At 39.3% G+C, this 15,106-nt stretch overlaps 1 protein-coding gene across 1 annotated transcript in view; it reads right to left on the bottom strand.

Annotated features, from left to right (window-relative positions):
- prrx1 (paired related homeobox 1) overlaps nucleotides 1-6,732 on the bottom strand; it is a 37,074-nt gene extending 30,342 nt beyond the window's left edge. The window contains exon 1 of the mRNA XM_033028228.1: nucleotides 6,628-6,732. The gene's annotated coding sequence lies outside the window, so the exon portion shown is untranslated. The remainder of the gene's footprint in view (nucleotides 1-6,627) is intronic.
- Nucleotides 6,733-15,106: the final 8,374 nt, after the last annotated feature.

Below are 15,106 nucleotides of genomic sequence, written 5' to 3'. Positions count from 1 at the left end.
TTTCCGCGAGTGTCTCGCGGTGCGTTTGAACGCATTTACCAGCAAAAACAAGCATGTGAAAGATTCAGTTCCTTTCTCGCTTTTATTTTAAAAATTTGCAAAGATGTTATATAGTTTTGAAGTTATCATTCCCCTCCCCCTCCCCTCAGCATTCCGTGATATTCTGTCCTCATGCCGAAGATTGCGTGAGTTTACAGAAAGAGGACTCTACAGCACTGAAGGGAGTCCATGTGTGGAAATGGCAGGAGTCTGGGCTCCGCGCTGCAATAGACGTCCCATTACTTGCAGCGGCCTGATATGGGAAAAGAACACTTGATGCCATCAAAGAGAACCATATTGAAACCAGATGTGAGCCTCTCGGTTCTTTCCATGCATTTAATTAAGGCAACTGAGACGGGGTAGACGTTTTTTTTTCATCATTAGTTTCCCTCCAGACCCTTTTCCTAGATTTGGGCGGCCAGTTCGGTGCCAGTGCTATATGTCTGTCTTTTTCATCTACAAATATCATTGAATTGAGACTTCTGTCAACATCTGTTTGGCGAAAACGTTCCCCTCCCCCCTCCTTTCCCCATTATTTGTTAAAGCCGGACTCATAGTCACGGAAGGAAACGTCAAATGAACTCGCCAGGAAGTTTATTAACCTGATATTGTACGGTGTCTAATTGCTCCTCCAACCGACGTGCGTGTTTATTTTTCAAATCGCGTTATAACCTTTATTTTGAAGAAATTTGCCAGATGTCAAAACGCCTCGTTCTGCTGGCGTGGGTGCGTCGGCGGGACCCACATAGAATCATCCCTTCCCTCCCAAACACATACCCAATTTGGGTAGATGAAGTTGCACAGGTCTAAGTTCGGAGATACTATTTTTAATTTAAAACTAATATAGAATTATATAAATCTGCTGAAGTAACAATTTCATTGTTCCGGTTCATATCCGGTGCATGTGACTAATAAAGTACTTCTGAAATAGAATCAGAATTTAACACGCTCAGTATGCCGTAATCACCTCTCTTACTGGTAGCGTGAGGTATAATTCCGCACTTTTGAGAATGATTTGTTTAATCGTTGGCGGGATCTATTAGAATACAATCTGACATGCACTGCCAACAGGGTCCCCGTCAGATTTGCTTTTATTGAAGTTCTCCATACACCAACCCCAGGTCTCTCTGTTCTTTATTTGAAGCGCCGGCAAAGCAGCGGTGGAAACGCAAATGATGCTAACCAGTCCAAATAACCAAAACTGTTTGGTTTGCATTCGCACTGGCTGTTTGCATTTTTGTTATATTTGTATTTTAAAAATGTTTCCAATTATGGAATATGAATGTTAAAAAAAAATAGTCGCAGATGCTGGAAACTTGAGAGGAAATTCTTCGACTTAATAGAAGACATAAAATATCTTTATGTGATTTTTTTTTCCAGCTCGTTGTAGATATTCAGCTGGCAGCTTGGACATTGAGGTCCCACCCTTCAATTCCTAGATCACTTTATATGGGGAGCCAAATGTTTGATCAGAATTCACAAGCAGCCTAATGCAGGCTAGTTGCTTCACTGATATTTAAAAGTTGTCTCACAGACATGTGCTAAAGGTGCCCCATTAGCTGAAAGTGCGGTGATAGAATATCCCAAAGATGATTTCCGATATAAAATGTTAGCTTGGATGTCCTCTCTCCAAGAAAGAAAAATCATACAATGGGAATAGTATCACTATTCCCATTATATATCCACGGCACATTATAGTATCCACGGCACTTCCACGCTAAAACCGTTAATATTATCTATTGAGAAACACAAAACGCTCGATTAACTCAGCGGGTCAGGCAGCATCTCTGGAGAAAAAGAATAGGTGACGTTTCGGGTCGAGACCCTTCTTCAGACTGAGAGTCGAGGGAAACGAAAACGAGAGATATAGGAGGTAAATAGAAGAAATGAATGAAATATATGCAAAAAGTAACGATGATCAAGGAAAGGTGGAACCCAGATTGGTCTATTGTTTGCAAAATATTATCCTTTGTTTGATATATACAAAAATGCTAGGATACTACATTATTCTCTGTTCATCAATATATAATTTCATGTTATAGGACAACCCATGGGTGATTTTTCTTGAGAGTCTTTAAAATAACAATCGTCTTATGTTTTGTCATCTAACGCGTTCACTCCAGGCGTTTATCAAAACCCATTAAAGTTACCGTCACCCCTTGTCTTGTCGAGGTAATTGTTATAACAATATATATTTAAAATGTCTATGTCTTCGAGGGAAACAAAGACACAAAGTGCTGGAGTAACTCAGCAGGCCAGGCAGCGTCTCTGGAGAACATGGATAGGTGACGTTTCGGGTCGGGGATCATTCATCAGACTTTATGTTTGTTTTGATCTTTATGTTTCCGAGGCTACCCCAAGAATTTTGCAGTGAGTTCATTCAGAATATTTAGGAAAATATGGACACGAATCGAATCCATTTAAATTTAACAAATAAATACGATAGAGTAATGTAACATAGATTGTAGTTACCCGATTGTTTCTTTTATTTACCTATCTACGATTGAAAGGCAAAGCTTAATATAATTAGCATCGCCAAAATTCAGGCAATATTTCAGAACAGCGGATAACGCGTTGTGGTTATAACTATAGGGATATTTTTCCTCGTTTGTTTTCGGCATTTTTCATTATTTCTCTAGGGAGCGAAAAGCATTGACGAAGGTGAATTTTATGCTCCGGTTTGGCGGCGTCAAGTGAGAAAATATAAAGCGTGCGCGCGCTTATAATAAAATTATCAAATAAATCCAAGTAAAAATTGATGGAGTCGTGTGAGTTTACACAACCTTTGCGAGTTTGGTTTTAAAATCCGGTTGATTTTAGTGCAGTTTGGTTGAAACCCCAGCCTCACTATAATTTACTATTTAAAACATCGCCTAATGGAATTGGGCAGATTCATTGCAATTTGTTGCAAAGCTCTGTTAGTGTTAAATCTAGAACATGAATGAATTCACGTGGTCATCAAATGCTGTCAATTTCGCTGGTGTACGTCCAATAGCAAAATTTGGCGGAAAACTGGTGCTTTTTAAGGTTTTGATTCAGTTTACGTTGTGCACGGTATATCGCAAAGGATGTTATTTCACAATCTACCACATTTCTTCCGGTCTATATATGTTGCATTTCTAATCAGATTGCACCGTGTCTAATCACAATGTCCTTCCGTGGTCGAATTAACAAAACATCGCTGAAAGTTTTTTTTTTCAAATGTTAGCCACTCCTTGAATTGCTATATTTATCTTGACAGAAATTGGTCACAGTGTTCCATTATTTCATGATCTGTACACTAGTTTGCTGGATCTATGAAATGCTAATGCTGAAATGTTACAGAACATAATTTTTTTAAACATTGAAAACCTGGAACGAGGAACATGCAGGAAATGACAGGAGGCGTGCCTGTATCTGCAAAAATCGAGAAATTAATGTTTCTGGTGTGACCGCCTTGGTCGGAGCCTTTGACAAATACTTGGTCAATACTTGGTTATAACCTACATGCAATTCTAGGTCCAGAAATGTGTGCTATATTTTCCGATGATAAGAGATCAGAAGCTAAAACAAAACTCTCAAAAGACGGTACATCTGGAATCAACCAGGAGTCTAGGTTTAAAATGCTTTAAAACAAAACATCCGATATTAATTCAATTTTAATCGATTAACTGCTAGTAAGAACATGTTAACCGTGCAACCACGGATTATTTTTGCACTTACTTTGTGGCATGCAGTGTACCATTCTGTCCCACATAAATCCTCACACACATATACAATGCATTCCTTATCTGTGCCCCCCTTCCTTCACCGCATCACCCCGCCCCCACAATCCTAGTAAAACCTTGTGTAGACCAAGTTCTAATTAAGATAAGTGGTACGAATAGAGTGCCACTAAAACCATATTTTATTATAAATGAGGGCAACGGAACAGAGTGGCGGTCAGTCGGCTCTTTAATAATCACAAGAGGTCACTGCCCGGCACTTCAACAGAAACGTTGCTCCAAGTCTGCGTCTCAGCCCCAGCAAAAATGAAATCCCGCCAGGATATCAGGTCAACGGTCGGTGCAATCCGTTTCTTTGCGCAAACACCCCCCCCCCCCTCCAAATGTCCCAGTTATTCGATGTTGGGTCGTAAACTGCTATCCCTTTACCAATGGAAACCGCAAAAATCTATTGGAAATGCAGCCAATAACTTTATTCATGAAACTTTATGGTTGGCTCCAATCTGGCATCTGGGTCGGTATCAGCGGCTTCTCTCAGAAGGGGGCGGCGGGGTTGGTGGTTGGGCCGAGGGGTGGAGGAGGGGGAGAAGGGGGGGGGGGGGGGGGGGGGGGGGGGTAAATTCCCACGATTTGACTCACCCCAAATCCCTTTGTTAAAAAGTCTGCCTTAGGCAGACGGATTGGCACCACTGGCGCTGAAATGAAATTATAGTCAGCACAATTCCACATCTGCAAAATATTGGTTTGTTTCAGAAGTTCTCAATGAGCCCATTTAAGAAACAAGTCCGTGCCAATAAATGAAGTGAATATTTGATCTGACACAGAGTAAAATTAGTGATTAATCTTTAAAAATAAGTGGCGTTTCTGTTCCAAATAATAATCATTTGCATTTGAGAGATGATTGATTCCATTAGGGGTTATGTACTTCTTAAGGTTGATTGTATTGGGTAAATATCTCATGCAATTTAAAAATAATTTTCCCTCTCGGTTTACATTGAGAACACATTTTCAAACGTTGCCGGCGCTACAACTGCACCTTGACCTTGATGTTTTGACCTTTAACTGTTCATATATACTTGTGCAATTTGAAAAGAAAAACAGCAATGGAACTGACATAATGTGCAGTTTTGTTCCCAAATGATATTTGAAATGGTCTCTTTAAATCAAGGAATGGGCAAAAATTAAAAGGCCGTTGTTTTACGGGACTTCTCCAATTAACAATGTGGGTCAGTTAAAGAGATGGTTTGGATGACGACTTCCAGAGCGAAACTGAAACAAATGTTCTAACTGTGATAATGTAAATATAACCAAGTTACGTTTTAATGCCACTCTTCTTATTAGATAAATACGAATTTTGGACAAATGGCCAGTCCTGTTTTTGTTGTCCTTTCTCTGAGGATTAACAGCAGCAGTTCATGGAATCACAGATAAACTTCACAGAAACAACCAGAATCTCCAAGGCAGGATTGCTGTGTAACTCATATTCGCTTTGTCGTGATATGTTGTAACGTTGAACAAAATGTTACCGCGTAGTAGTGTGGAATTAAATGTTAAAGTATTGAAATATAATTAAACAGGTATATTTCCGGAAGTGTATGTTAGAATACATTTATTTAAGAAATGCGCATGAATTTGCATTTATTAAAACGCACTTGGCTCGTCCCAAATGATCATAGTACAATTGCTTTGCTTTAGTAAAGATAATACGAATTTGAGGAGAGTGCTAATGTGAAGATTTGGTATCTGTGATACCCAGAGCACCAAACACCTGTATACTATAAATGTGAACCGGCCGTATGCTGGTACATGATCCGAGTGCTTCAATTGTCGCCATCCAATTCATTGGTATTAAAGACAAGCTAGATCCATAATTAAACCAGGAATACATATTAACTCTCCAAACCCCGAACACATGTGTGCGTGGGTTGAGTGCAGGAGGAAGTTGCATTGTGTAGGAAGGAACTGCAGAATGAAATATATTTTTTTAAAGAAATGACGATAAAGGAAACAGGCCATTGTTAGCTGTTTTCTAGGTGAATTGCTCTTGGTTTATGTCAATGCCCGCGTATACGTTATCAATGGCAGATCCTCAGCGAGGCTGCTTAGACTCAGCTATTAAATCGAAATCTAGACCAGTTGATGACAAGCACCGGGGAAGATATGCAGATAAAATAGGATGTCAACTATCCTCAATGAATCCTATTCAAAGTTTACTTTTTTAAAGAAAACATGAATGTGCATTTTTCTGGACAATCCAGTCCGCACTGCAGAACTACACCCCATCATTGAAAACAGCTCTCCTTTTCACTATCGTTAACATTTTATGTCCTTGCTGAAGAGTACAAAGGAGAATAGATCATCTATATTCTCAAGCATTTTTTTCAAACACCGTCCTTGCGACTCATTACCTGAACTCGTCCAACGATCATTGTTGCTGCCAGGTTCGCAGGTCTCATTATCGACACGGCCATAACAGTGAACGATGGAGGCTAAATACAATTAGATGTCATCTTTTCATCTTCATTTATGGTCGTTCATTTAATTGTAATTTATTAATTGAATGATTTTTGTAAAATTGGTGGTATTGTGCTATATTAAAAGCGGTGTACATCAGATATCAGGTAGATGAATGGATGTGGACATCCTGCTACAGTTGTCCAAACCGAGTGTGTGTGTGTAATTGCAAAGCCCATAGATAACGCGCACATGTATTAGTTATCACTGCACAGCACATGTTCTGTTAAACTTCTCCACACATATACGTAAATACCCACACAGTAATCAGCTAACAGTAAACAGCCCTTTCAGTGGCAGTACATTAGAAAGCAATTTGAGATATAAATTTGAATAAGTTATGACTACTGCACAAAAGTTAATTTCCTACCTGAAACGTCGTACAAGTATTACGAGTGCGATGATCAGCCCAGCCATCTGATCAACACCTGCGCGGTGCTTAGCTAATATAATGTAAAAATTAGCTGATCAGTTGTCCACGCTGTGATCTATTTGTCTATTTCTACTTGCGGTGGTAAAGTTTCAAACGACCTGGTAGAATATATCAACAGTGTATGCATGCTGGGATAATGATGCAGTAATTGTAATTAGTCACTTGCAAAAAGCAAAGGAATTCACCTACACATATGATACGGGTATAAAACAAATTGATAGTAGTTACTTTCAAATTACCTATCTATTTGATATGGCGATATCTAGTTTAAAATCTATTTTATGCTGCTGGCATATAATTAACCAATATGATTTTACTCAATGCCGTGCATTTTAGGTTTTTTCTAGAAGGTAGACACAAATGTTGGAGTAACTCAGCAGGACAAGCAGCATCTCTGGAGAGAATGGATGGGTGACGTTTCGGGTCGAGACCTTTCTTCAGACCGTTTTCTAGAATCCCAGAACCATCTGAACTAGTTAATATAACCTTCTTTATATATCCGAAACTATTGTTTTGGCGTTCGGAACAGAGGCAAATGCCCTATGATTTTTAAAGTTACGTCGGATTAGTAGCGATGTCGGTTGGTGAATAGCACCGTGATATCAATCAAAGTGTGTTAATAATGAAGTAATTAACCAAGCCTCTACTTACAGATGTCACAGGGCGGATAGTATCTAATTTGACCTGAAAGATGACAATCGGGCATCGTCATTCGGACGATAGTGCACAATTTCCATTATAGATTTTAAAAGTTTTAATAACAAATCAGGAAAACAAATGGATACATAAACTCAGTTTTTGAATATATATTTACATTGATTTTAAAAAATTTCTCAGGTTATCAAAACATTTAAAAAAACGAACAAGATCTGTAATTGTTTCCAATTAATTATTAGTTTTTTTGTGTCACAATATGTGCAAAGTTTCTTTGCCCGATTGTTATTCTAGATAGCAACACGTTTCACAAATTGAAGATTACTCTGACTCCACCGCTGCCAGTCAATGTTGTCATTCTTTAGGTCCGTTAATTATGAGACATATGCGTCATCCATGCTAACCAATTTATGCTGGAACGATAAAAAGCATTTTTTGTTAACCGCCAAACATTAAGACACAGACTTGGGAACAAAATGTTTCCAATCACATACCGTGATTTTCTTTTGGCAAAACGCTAGCTATAATTTCTTTGACATTTATCTGACTGAATATTGATAAGAACCAGGAATTTTGAGAATCCGGTTACGGAGGGCGATTTATGGTCGTCCCTGCTCCGCCCTGAAGAAACAGAGATTAAAATTCATTTCTATCTTCACAAAAAATTAAAAGGTAATTTTGTAATTTACTACCGACGGAGTAAGGGAAATGTTAAAGATAATGAATGCCAAATGTATGGAATTAATAGATTATGAATTTAGTACAACGCACCACTCTTTCTAAAAATAACTGCGGGATTTAATGCTATTTAATATTAGGTTCATGTACACAATTGTTAAAAGCTAAAATGCGATTGCACTGCCAGAGGCAACGTTTCCAGAAGAAAGGTTGAATTCACTGTCCAGCCACTTCTCAGATTACATAATCCGTTCCAACATGTCTGGAAAGACTGGCTCCACAAAAATCAGAAAGACTTTTAACGGGAGATCGTCTAAAGTAACAACAAGATTTTTCATTTGTCGGGAGAAATGAAACAACCTAACTAATATACTCTCGCTGCATTGTTCATCGCATCACCGAATGTTGTTCATTACGGGGGGGGGGGGGGGGGGGGGGGAGGGAGGGGGGGGGGGGGGGGGGGGGGAGATTTGCGGGTTTATCGTCTGTGGATAGAAATTTAAGACCCGCAATGTCTCTCCCACGTGTTTGAAGCAACCAGTTTAGATTAAATCTGATTGTTTGACCCTTTCAGAGATCTTTACTTGAAGAGCGCATGCATTTGATTTATTTAACCATGGTAACCCAATGGCATTGCTTAGACTGTTACAATGGGGCCCCTTGAGAACAGTGAATTGGGAGATTATTCAGTTAAATACATCTTTCTAGACTCGAGAGATTAATCGCCTCCCTGTCTTCGTCTTGGTTATGCTTATACTGCGCCTAATAATATGCGATCCAAGCTGATCCAGAATCAATTTTGACTTGGGAGAACCGGATTGTGTTGTACTGCTGTCACCGCAGTCAGGATACTGGACTGAGTTCTGGGACATACACTCCCTGAGCGTAGATCTTCCCTCAGTGCATTACATTGTGTTGAGGGCGCCAGACTGGGCGTTTGAAACATTTAAAGTACAGTAACTCTGTCTAGATTCCTGAAGAGTACAGCAGACCCGACACACACTGGGAAAGTCACCAAAGCCAGTTCGACATCGACAATCTGCACGACAAACCTACTCACTTTCCACAGTCCATTCGGCCCGAAGTCTGCTCATCAGTGGAGCAGCGAACTTGATGGTATAATTCGATATTCTGCTGAAAGCTTTGAGATACAATTTAACACCTGCAGCGGAATATTTGGAAGGCCATTGATCCTTACTTTGATCTGAATAATTTGGTCGATCTGCCACTGCATAACTATAATAAAAGACACAAGGTGCTGGAGTAACAGCGGGTCAGGCAGCATCTCTGGAGAACATGGACAGGTGACGTTTCGGGTCGGGACCCTTCTTCAGACTGATGACCGAATTATTCTGAACACGGGTCCCGACCCGAAACATCACCGATCTTTGCTCTCCAGAGATGCTGCCCGATTCGTTGGGTTACTCCGACACTTTGTGTCTTTTGTTTAACCAGCATCTGCAGTTCCTTGTTTCTACGCTTATAGCCGTCACTTCCGAGTGGTGAATGGTATAAACATAATCCTCTGGCATTTGAATCGAGCTTCCATCTTATTCACTTGCCAGTATTGTTTCGTTTTAAAATGTATATTGCTTACTTTAGAGATATCCAGTAAATGGCAGTCCAAACAATCACGGATGTCCTCTCCACTCACCTTGTCATATAAAGCGAGCACGAATGGAAAACTTCATAACTATTTTGTGACAGTTGTTAAAATAAGTCTGTATACTTTGATAAATATATTCGCCCACGTCAAGTTGAATACAACGTGAGCTAGCTATAGAAATATCCATGAAAAACAGAACTGGCGAGTATTCGCTCCTAGATGGGCTGAATTAAACATTACTGCATTCAGTAAACATCCCAAGGGTTTCCACCTTGGCAGCGACATTGACTGTAAACATGTCACCTTAGGTTTGTAAATCGTGATTTTGAAAAAAAAAGAGCGAAACTGTTAAAGATTACATTTCAATCTCAGCAAAGGTGTTTGAGAGAAAGGTTTGACAAATCCGATTAACCAGCGCATTTCGGAGCATCTCATGGATAAATTGCACCAACCCTGGAATTACCGCAAAGTCCCACTCCCGCGAATGTCGCTCTATCCTAACTATTTAAAACGCATATTTGCCAATATAACCCAATGACGACAACTGCTTGATTAGAAAGTCCCAACTTTATATTCTGCAGTAAAATTGATTTTATTTTTTATATTTACCATGTGTTTGGATCAATTGGTTCCTCAACCTAATACATATTTCAATTCAATATTGTTAATTTTGAAATGACCAGAATGAAGAAAATCACCCGCCTCCAATTACGTGTTCACGGGTTGCATTGTATTCCTAGCGGTACCCAGGGTATAACGTGCTACAGAGTTCTTGCATCTCTTCTTGGACCAAGGGAACGTAATTTAGCTCCAGACGATAAACGATACTTCTCTGCAATCAATATATGTCTCGGCGCTGCTTATAAACCAGTGGCTCCGGATTGTACATTTGTCAGATCTGATTCTAATTGCTGAGATGGGAAAGATTAACTTTAATTTAAAAATGCTGCGCGAGTCATGGAGATAAAAATACGTTTAAATTCTAATTTTTATGTGTTGTGGCAGTGGAAATTTTTACCTACACGGAGTATTTGCCGTGCCGTGAACACCGTGCTTAAGAACACCAATGCTGATGGGGTGAAAATTACACGTTTTCTCTGCAGAGGGTTCGGATCCAGAGACTGCAAATGTGAAGTTGCCCCTTGTTCTGATGGGATGCGATGTACAAAGGACCAGTTATTTCGTGTTCTTATCCTTTTGTCTATGAACCTAATTAATTCCGTACAACGATTTCACAGAGAGGATTTTATTTTAACCTGGCAAAATATGATCAGTCTTTTCAAATACAGTATCGGAATTTAAATTCAGCTTGGGGTGCTGTTTGGAAGTCTCCTCCCTGATGAATATTAAACGGCGAGCATGAAGTGTTTAAGGACCTTAATTTGGGCTGGGTCACTACCATTCGCCGTAGTGTTGAACCTATTGCAATAACCCTGATAACATTCTCAAGTCATTGGCATAATTGGACGACCTCGTGTAGAGAGGCCACTAGGATGAATGGTGTGTGAAATGAAAATGCAGGAGGGGGTGTTCTTTTGAGCCTTTTACTTAAGGACTCGTTCTGAAATGGTTTAGAATATGAAGTGAACAGTGTCTATAATAGGCAGGGAAGTTGAAGATAATTACTAACTACCAAAATGGAAAAAGGATCGGTCCTCAACGCAGAGGGTTTTAAACTCAATAAACTCCCACGCAAGCAATCATTCATGTTAATCACACACACCTATCTTTAATATTATTGGAAAATCTTGAAACCACCAGACCAATAATTATTATTGAGCTCTGCCATCCAGGATCGTAGGCAGGAAATCCTTTCCCTTTACTACTACCGGTAGGAGAAATTTGGAACCCCTGCCCTAAAATATTATGGATGTTGTCTCAAGTGGCTGATTGGATTTGAGGTACAAATCGGTTATGATTTTCAACCATTAAATTGACATAAATCATTACTGCTCCTCGAAGTTCTTCTTAGCTGGTTCACATTATGTGTGACTGCAATCTCCAACCAACATGATAAATTCTTAATCACACTATGAGTCATTCTGCAGTATAAGGCTGCGCCATAACTGCCTTTTCAGTACAAACAGCCTTCTTTTGCAGTAATGTCCATATCCTGACCGGTTGCATTAGTTCACTGTTTCACCATAGCCTACATTATACTATTAGAGAATTGCTTAGGGTTTTTTTTTGGTATACCATTTCAAAATTATAGGAAAGACAGTGGGATATTGGCTAAATGTGGGCAAAGTGGCCTAGTTTAGATGGGACATCTTGGTCGGCATAGACAAGTATTGCCAAAGGCCCTGTTTCCATGCTGTATGGCTCTTCCTTTGAAAACCTGTTGTGTGTTGTTCTCTAACTGAGCAAACAACTGGGCAACTAATGGTTCTCTGCTCTGGTAGCTTTGCAGGGAAACATGGCACTATTATAATTTTGTTAATTTCAAGGAAGAGGAAGTAAATTTACTGCAAGGAAAAATAGCAGCAATGGCTTTGGAGATAAAGTTTTTTTTCATAGTGGGTAGTATTTCTATTAATTGTTCTGTGGTCTTAACCATTTGCCAAATACCTATTTTCTTATGGAAAGTCTTGCTCATTAATATTTACTTTTAAACAGATTATACCTACCCCCAAAACATCCCCGATCATCACAAAACGAATCAATATCTTATGGTAGAGATTATTGTGAAAGATATCACAAATGGGTCACAAACAGGTATTCCCCATCAAATGTTTACTTGGCATTTTATTAGTGTTGTGGAGATAGCAGCGTTTCATATATCTTCTTGGTTCAACAACAAATAGGAAAGAACCATATAATTCAGACATTGCCAGGTATTATATACATAATGCTTTTACAAGTGGGGTTGATGTCCCTTTATTTAGAGCTTTGCATGAAGAAAATATTTGAAATCAAATTAGGAGTGGTGTCAAACTAATCACTCCAGTGTAGTTTAACAATATCCGATTCTGGAACTATGTTGCCAATGCTACAGTAAATGCAGTGATCAGAAACCCGGAATTAGCAAGACTTAGATACCTTGGAGAGGCTATAAGGACTCAAGCATGTTACGTTGAAACTGTGGAAGGATTTGAAAACAAGTGAGAATTTAATTTAAAGTATTGGTCTAACAGAGTCAGTGTAGGTAATTAAGAAGGGGATGGGCAAACATAATGCAAGTTAGAAATGAGCAGTGCCATTTTGGATGACTTCAAGTTCTTGGAAAGGAAAAAGGTGAGCTTCCAAATAGAGGTAATAATGCTCAGTAAATGTTTCAACAGCAGGATGGCACGGTGGCACAGTGGTAGAGCTACTGCCTTACAGTGCCAGAGACCCGGGTTCGATCCGGAACTTGTCTTCACGGAGTTTGTATGTTCTCCCCGTGACCTGCATGGGTTTCTCCCACACTCCAAAGACATACAGGTTTGCAGGTTAATTGGCTTGGTGTAAATGTAAAATATTGTCCCTAGTGTCGGATAGTGGTAATGTGCAGGGATCGCTGGGCGGTGTGGACTCGATGGGCCGAAGGGCCCGTTTCCACGCTGTATCTCTAATCTAAACTAAAATTACTGTAATCAAGTAACGTTACAGAAGTAAAACGAGGCAATCCTATCATACCTATGGATACACAGTTCAATGATGTCTCTGAATCAAGAGTGGCACTAATATGGTGACTCATCTACTTCACCTCAAAAAGTTAGGGATTAAAATACTGTGTTGGTGAAAAGAAACAAGGATGTTTTTGTTTTTTCCAGGTAATTAAGTTGGATGAAATTTCTGCATCCAACTAAATGTCTGGAAAACCTAGAAATTTCTGCCCATGAAGTGGTGAATGCTGGGCAGTCTGACAATTTAATAAATTGCAGGGTTTAGAAAGGTGATAGTTGGCAGGCAATGGGTGGAACCTGGTGAGGGGAGAGATGATAGGCAGATGGAGCGAGGTGGGTGAGGGAGGGATGTAGTTGAGAGACATCAGACAGTGGATGACATAAGGAAAGCACAAGTAAATTATAGTTCAGAAGTACAAAGAGGAGGGGGGGGGGGGAAGAGAACGATGAAAACACAAGATGCTCTGTATGGATGTATGTATAGATAATGTTTCCTCTTGGAGAACCTAGACAAGCTTAAACATCAGGGGTTGACCAGTTATGGTCATCTTTTCTCTCTTAAGGTCACGAGTCTTTAGAACTTTCTTCCAAATCCAAAGCAGAATCTTTTGACGGCAGAGGTAAAAAGATTCTTGATAAACAAGTGGGTGAAAGGTTACCATGGGTGGACAGGAATTTGAAGTTGTGGTTACAATCCAATCAGCCTTGATTTTCTGAAATGCAAAGCAAGCTTGAGGGTCTGAGAAGCTTGCCCCTGTTCTTAATTGGTATGGGACTGACTTGATGAGTTAATTGCACCAAGAAGACCATGTTCCAGATTAGTGAATGGAGTCATTGCTCTGGAGACAATGTCAAAGAGAGTGAGAGGCAAACCAGCTTTTACACATTCCATATTTTTATTTATGTACTGAATTCAACAGAAAAATAAAATTAAACCCACAACTTCAAGCTAGAAGGACAAGGTGTGAGAACGACGTAGATTTCAAGATTTTTGAAAATTTTGTGGTTAATTTTAATGTTTTTGTAAACGGCTCGAAGAATGATGGTTAATAGGCGAAACAGAAGCACCTTTCTCTCGGGATTAAGTAACCAATGATCAAAACCTTATCTTGGTAATTGGAAAAGTTGTTTTAAACAGTCCTTTGTGAATTGTGTGCCTGTGAGTGGAAAGAGATAAAAGGGCAAACTGGAACATGGATGAGGACAAACTTTAAAAAAAAGAAAGGAAAAGGGCCATCCTAGAGTTTAAATTAGAAATGCTAAAGGATAATTATGAAGCAAGGCAAAATAACGTACTGGTGTGAAAAGCATATTGTGCACATTTATGTAAAGCCATATGGATTGAGTTTGACAATATGGGCTATCCCACTTGTTCACAATAAAACAAGGCAGATTAATGCTTTGCATTTGACAACATCGTCAACCATGATTGCTGGGTTCACAATGGATATTGAAGGGCTAATTGCGTTTATGATCCCTATATTTAATTCAGTCACAATTGTATGTTATGTACACAGCCTTCAGTATCATATGAGTTGGTTAAGTCAATGTTTTTTTAATTTTTTATAAAAGAATCAGTCCATTCACCAATAGTACTGAACACAACATTTCCAGCAAAACTATATCTATTTGTTCCTAGAGAATGGTTTCTAGCCTGAGACGTAAACTTCACTTACTGCCAGGTGAGCAGAACAGCTTGTAAAAAGGTTAGGTAAGTACATACAAATTTCATTCTGGTCTTGCTTTGGCTGTTAATATTCATGGAAATTTGAGCAAATCACTTTAGCGCATAAAAGTGAACTTTTGATATCCTGCAATGTTGTCAAATTATTCTGAGCGGCAGAGATCTAAGAAGCCAATGCTTCTGGTT

Source organism: Amblyraja radiata, chromosome 10 (genome assembly GCF_010909765.2).
Source record: "Amblyraja radiata isolate CabotCenter1 chromosome 10, sAmbRad1.1.pri, whole genome shotgun sequence".
Taxonomy (NCBI): domain Eukaryota; kingdom Metazoa; phylum Chordata; class Chondrichthyes; order Rajiformes; family Rajidae; genus Amblyraja; species Amblyraja radiata.
This window is presented reverse-complemented; position numbering and strand designations above follow the sequence as displayed.